The sequence below is a fragment of the Callospermophilus lateralis genome, chromosome 18, assembly GCF_048772815.1.
Source record: "Callospermophilus lateralis isolate mCalLat2 chromosome 18, mCalLat2.hap1, whole genome shotgun sequence".
Lineage (NCBI taxonomy): Eukaryota > Metazoa > Chordata > Mammalia > Rodentia > Sciuridae > Callospermophilus > Callospermophilus lateralis.
The window spans coordinates 46,473,556-46,480,301 of NC_135322.1; positions in this window are offsets into that span (position 1 = coordinate 46,473,556).

A 6,746-nucleotide genomic window follows, 5' to 3' on the forward strand; every position below is an offset into this window, starting at 1 on the left:
ATTTTATGAATTAATGAATGATTTAATATTTAGTGTGTTACAGTGGCTGAATATTAAGTAACTCACCCTGCAAGGACTCTTTCAGAGCTGTGCTCCATACTAGGAATTGAGGACTTCTTCACAAATCAGCTTTGAAATGCCCAGCAGGACTTTCTGTCTGTGCCCACCGATCCCCAGTTTTTCATGCAAGACTCTGCTCTATTCATTATCCCCATTATTCTGATTGTCATCCTGTCAGTCCTGCATTTAAATCAATAAAGTTTTCTAGTATATGCCAACAATTGAAGGCTGAAAAAAATCCATTTTACTGCTGAGACCATCATCTTTGTAATGAGGTAAAAACCTGATTTTGTAAATGATGTGTTCATTTAACCTCAGCTAAAGACAAAATATATGATTCATTGATTTTGATTTTCTAATAAAAAATTATGTCACCTTTTAATAAGAAACTTATTACAAGATGCCAGAGTCTTGGGGCCCATAAATAAGGATTATGGTTAAAATATATTGAAAGGAGAATTTCAATATAAAAATCAATAAAAATATGTAAAAAGTAAAATGAATCAAGATCAAAAGCAATTCTTTCTTGGGGCATTATAAGAACATTTGCAAAAGAATATTTAAACGCCTTGCATGATTCTGAGTAAAGCAGAAAATTAGAAGTGGTAGAAAAATTAACAAAATAAATATAATAGTCAATAGTGACAACAGTTATAATAGTAGCTACCATTTATTGAATGATTACTGCACAGAAGGTACTGGGATAGATGCTCATATTACTCTAAAGAATGAGTTATACTTAGTACCTAATACGTTCCAGGAAGAAGATTCAATTGTTTTACATAAATTATCATTTTTAATACCCACAGCAATCCCTAGCGATATGGGTTTTAATGTCTATATTTTAGAATGAGAAAATGGAGGCTCAGAGACGTTATTTCACTGGTACCATGTCACAGTTAACATACGATTGGGCTAAGACCATATGCGAATGCCAAATTTGGTGCTATTTCCTCTAAACCACATTGCTCCTACTAAACATAGAAAACTACCCCCCAAATCCAATCACACTGTCAATTGATGAAGATTGAATAATTTTTGTGAAGCATTATAGATCCTTTCTCCCTTTTTTTTTTTTAAAGTTTCATCCCCAGAGTGATCCTAGGCTATTGCTCAAACTACTTTTAATAAGCACTGCTGGCATTTAAATTCTTGCATATGATAAAGGGGAACCCTACCACTGAAAGCAAGGGCTTATTTTCTGTGAGCAACATTTAATCAAAAGTGACCCATAATTTCAAGCTCCAGTGCCTACCACTGCTTTATTAACCAGATACTTGTTCACTTTGGAGCCTCCTCACTCAGGCTTAAAATATGGTGGGTGACCCAGAGAAAGACTCCAGGACCCTCCTCTCTGGATGCTTTTCTAAAAGCTGAAGATAACAATTTATATGCTTTGGTTTCTTAATCTTTTCTGTTTATAACAGATGCGTTGACACAAATTAGACTTGCTAAGTAGGGTTTTCTTAGACAAAGCTTAGACCACAGTGTTTGTGCACATACATCATGTGTGTTGATATGTGTGTTTTGAGGAAGGAACAAGAGAGTGTTTCACCCCATTAGTATCAAAACGCAACATTTTTTCCCCCAAACTTTATCTGAGCTCTCATTCTGCACATGCAATATTTTAAGTTAACTCCCCAATATCCCAGGAAAGGGAAAATATTTCAACTATCAGGAAACAAGAGAACAAAGAATATCATCCATTTAATCAGTCATTCCATGTATGAGAACAATGGTATGGATTCTATTTTCCTCCTTAGGCTAACAAAAATCTCATAATTTATGTTTTAGCAAGAATTTTTAAAAATGAATTCTAAAGCCATAAACTAGTGCAGTTGTCCAGCATGTTTTCAGATTAGATAACTCTAAGCATTGTCTCCTTCTCTTTCTTTCCTCCCTTACTTCTTTCCTGCCATTTTATTTAAACAACTTTTTTTGTGTCTTTACTCTACTTTTATGCAAGAGTTTAAGAGAGATTTTGATCACAGGACAGGAACTGAAACAACCTTGCCTTGTCAAAGGGGCTTGCTCCCCATTTCAAAAGCCCATTTCATTCAGAAATGAACTGGCCATAAGGAAGATAAAAATCTGAAATACCACTTGGAAAAAATGGCAGACTATTTTGAGGTTGAGAAATTGCAGAGAACCAGGAAAAAGGAGGCAAGAAAAGTGCAAATAAGCATAAACAGGGAAAAGACCAAGTGCCTTGCAGAGATTATTATTCTGGATGCTGGCTTTTCTCATGAACTTGGACACTGTGTTTCATTTCTGAATAGATTTGATGGGATTGTGAAATGGGGAGCAAGCCCCTTTGACAAGGAATGGTGAAGGCAATGGCAGGAAAGAGGGACCCAGTTGCTTCCTTCAAGGGCAGTGTTGGATTTAGAGAGATTTGGGATTTGAATGCCATTCTTATCAATGTAACCTTAGATAAAGTCTTAAGACGCATTTTGTCACCCACACGACATCTTGTAAAAGGAAGAAATAACTCATACCTAAAAGTGATTAATTACCAGGAGAAGAATGCAGTAACTTAAAAAAAAAATAATGGTCAGTTTTTCACACCTACCAAAATCTTAGAGAGTCATTTGTGGCAAAGTGGGAGACTTTTATTTTCCCTATACATAACTCATCTGGGTGGTTAGAAATAACTGCATTAACTCATTTCCTTCTTGTCAATCTTTCAACATGGTAAAAGCTTCAGAGCTGCCTTTTGGCCCATTTCATTTCATTTCCTCACTCCTTCCTGCAGAGTCCTGAGGCAGCCTAATGTAGTAAAATAATACTGCGATGGTATTTAAAAAATCAAATATGCTTTAGATTTTCTTCAGTCCAGGGTCAATCCTGAGCTTCAAATATTGAACTAAAACACTCTTCTAAATAGTGACCTTCTCTTACAGTTGACACAGAAGGTATTCTGCCAGAAAGGATTTGGAAATTGGAAGATTTATTGCCAATAGCATGCTGGTTTGATCCCAGTACAATTTCATTGATTCCAGCTCCATTCCCCTCCTGTAGCATTTCATTATGGCCACAGATACGCTCCATCTTGATGTCTAATTGCCTCTCCTCTCCATGCTTCTTATTGACTATTGAATGAATTTATGCACACACATGTATATTATGATAGCAATGACCAACATTAATTATAAGATATTTAATAAGAAAAAAACTGGAAATAATGCAAAAGGGGCAGAATATACCAAAACTCAATACCAGTGTCTTTAGATGAATAAATTTTGCTGAACACTTTCCTCATTATGATATTTTTGTGGCCTTGTCAAACCTTGTCACTGAAGTGAAAGAACTTGGGCTTTTCCTAGCTCACCGAGTGGTGCTGGTTTAGAAGCAGAGATCATGGAGGAGGTCTGACAGATTTGTTGGCAGGTCAAGAAAAGAGGTAGGATCATAAAAGGCAGCAAGAAATAGCAGAAGTCATTGAGTGGTGCTTGGACGTAGTTACATGAGAGTGTAGTTGATTTTAGAAAGGGACCCTTCAGTGGCTTATGGAGAAGACCAGAGAAGAGGAGGTTAAGAAAACTTCTGGTGGGGGGAAGAGATTGGAATGTGGGCTTTGTTTTCTAGGTGATGTCACCCAGGAACATGACAAAGGGTCTGACTCAGTGTCAGAGAGCTTGGAAGGACAAAGCATTATTTTAGAGTATTAAAAATCACAATCACAAGATTCTCACCAAAGGAAAACTGATGCTAAGGAAGCTTTTTGTGATACACAAAGTAGTCAATTGCTAAATGAACTAACCATCACTTGTTTAGTTCTTTCTAAAACAATTGGGTATGTAAAAATTCGAATTAGGCGGTATTCTAGACAATTGCTTTGTAAGTATTTTCCAAATTTTTAAGAAAAGGAAAGGGGAGCAGAATTTGTAGAAAACTAGGACTGGCACTTAAATATTTATTGATTCTTGGTGAAATGAGTCTCTTCTGATTTATTTTGGGGTTAACAATATATGAGTGTCATGATATTGTCAATATTGTATGACTAATAACTTCCCAGTAAATGTTTCCAAGTAAAATTATCATACCATGTTTACCAAAGGTTGCAAGGGCCCATGGCCACTGAAAGTTTCTAGGGACAGTCGCCCATAGAACTCAATGACCTCACCAACCCGGCCCAGCTACCTTTTCAGTTAAGTTTTCCACCACTGTCCACTTGACAATTTCTCTCTCAGTTTCACCAAACAACACAGCGGATTCATTAGGTACTATTTTTGCGCTTTATTTTAAATAGTCTTTGAGCTAACCAATCCAATCTGTCTTTTCTGGTGAACTCTTACTAATATATTATTGTAAATTTAGCAATCACATCCTTAAATTGTTCTTTGAAAGTTACAAGCAAAATGAACTCAGAATCATGCATATTTCTATATTTTTTGCTTGTGATGTTTTGGGAGAATTCCCCTACTTCATATTAAAATTAATTTGTGTTACATACTCTGTAGTGGACAGCACTCCCTCCATCCCTTCCAGGAGAGGCCTCTCAACACCTTACATCTTTATTGTCTAGAGTAGGTTCTGACACACAGAAGTGCCAAATAAAACAGATTAATAATCATTACTTTTTCCCCTAAAATTGCTAATTGCTTATGTCTCTGTAGTAATGAAATATGACTATAGCATATTGCCTTAAGGGAAACCTCAAAATAATAATAATGACTATGTAAAAAGAATATGTATGCAAGTTGGTAAGAAAAGTTAAAAAACATCCCTATAGATGTCATCAATGCATTTTAAAACATATGAAAAGTGTGAAAGTATTTCAAAAAGTTCTATGACATCTTTGATTCTCTGGGGAAGGTTGAGTTAATTGCCCAGAAAGTCTTGTCCCACAATTCAGTGGGGGAGAGTCTTTGAAGATAGCAGCCATAATTCTCTATGTCATGAAAAAAAAAAAAAAAAAAAAAACCAACATGTCATTGAAATTTGCCCTGAGAGAAATCTGACAAACAATGGCTCCAGTAATGGAAAAAGTCACTCATGGGCAAATCCACACTAATACATTACAGACCTGAGTACGCTAGTTTACCACCTGCACGTGCTACTTTTAGGTTTGCTTTCATTTTACAACATCTGTTGGTCTGCAGCCCATGTTGATTTGTGAATCCTTCTGGAAGGCAGAGTTAGAACACCTGCCCTCACAGCTGTTTCAAGCTGCAACCAGACACCCAGATGTGAACTAATAAAAAAGAGAATTGGCCAAATTTGGGGTAAATAAAAAATTGAATGCAACTTAAAAACTTCCATCCATATATAGAGTAATCAGGAAACAGCTTATTGAAGGCCTGCAGGCTTAATTAATTTTTAGGCTGTTTACAATTAGGTGGTTCCTTTTATTTTGTTGTAGAGTTTAGATTTCTACATCAAGCTTTCTCTCTGTTGATCCCAAACATAGAGCTTAAATCTTGGAGCAGAGCCTCACTTGATAATATATGCGTAAATAACATTTTAAAATAATTTCTTTTTGTTATATGTATTTTATAAATCTGCTTGGGCAAATATGTCAGCAATGTGTGCTATTCATCTCTTTTCGACCCTAGTGGCCACAGTAATCAATCACTACACTCAGAATTTATTCTTACACAAAATAACTATACACACACACGCACAAATATATATCCACACATACTGAAAGCAGTTATTTTTATATGTAAATTAAGTATTATATAAATACTGAAAATATCAAGAAAATTGAGAAGGTACAGTACACTGACACTTTTTGTGGATGATTGTCATCCCAATTGAAATGTGACTTGTTCACATAGATCTTCTTTAGCAAAATCACATATAAAATAACCTCATCCCCCAAATTATTTAATATATCATCCATTCACATGTTATTTATCACAATTTGAAGCTATTATATTTGTTTCCTTGCTTTATTTTCCATACCCCCATGTGACAATGTAGATTCCAAGTGGGTCAGAAATGATCCATATTGATCCTTTTTGTGTTCCCAATACTGGGAAAATCCCTGATGACTAATAAATATTCAGTGGATGTTTGTTCACTGTGTGGAGAAAATTTAAATACAATAAGGTTCAAGAGAAAAAACAAAATGAGATGTGCCTGATGTGTATGCATTATTGTTTTTTATCTGTAGAATACTCAAAATAAATATATTGTGAAGCACATATGCCTTCTTTTTTAATACTGTCTGGGGATCAAATCCAGGGCCCCACTATGCTAGGCAAGCATCTTTTCACTGAGCTACATCCCAAGCCCTACATCTGAGTTTTAAATTTCAAGTAGATTTATCACTAAATTGAAAAGAACCAGGTGGCACTGTTTTTTTTTTTTTTTGTTATGCATGCTCTCTAATTTAAAACAAACATTAGTATTTCAACATGTGATCAGTATAAAATGGTTGAGGAGACACTTTCTGTGTGTTTTCACCATTGTTGAAATATGGGGTATATAATGACACTCAAAATACCTCTCAATTTTCATGATCCTCTTTTCAAATGCTTCATAACCATAAGCAAATGAAGGCTGCTGCATTACAGTGTGTTTTAGACTATAACGTTTGAGTGGGAGTTTGGGGGAAAAACAGGACCCAATGTCAGATAACCCTGGCTATCATTCAAAAAAGCATGGCAAGATGTATGAAATAACAAGATAAATTGTTCCAATCATCGATCCATGTGAGTAGGTTCTTCATCCTTGAA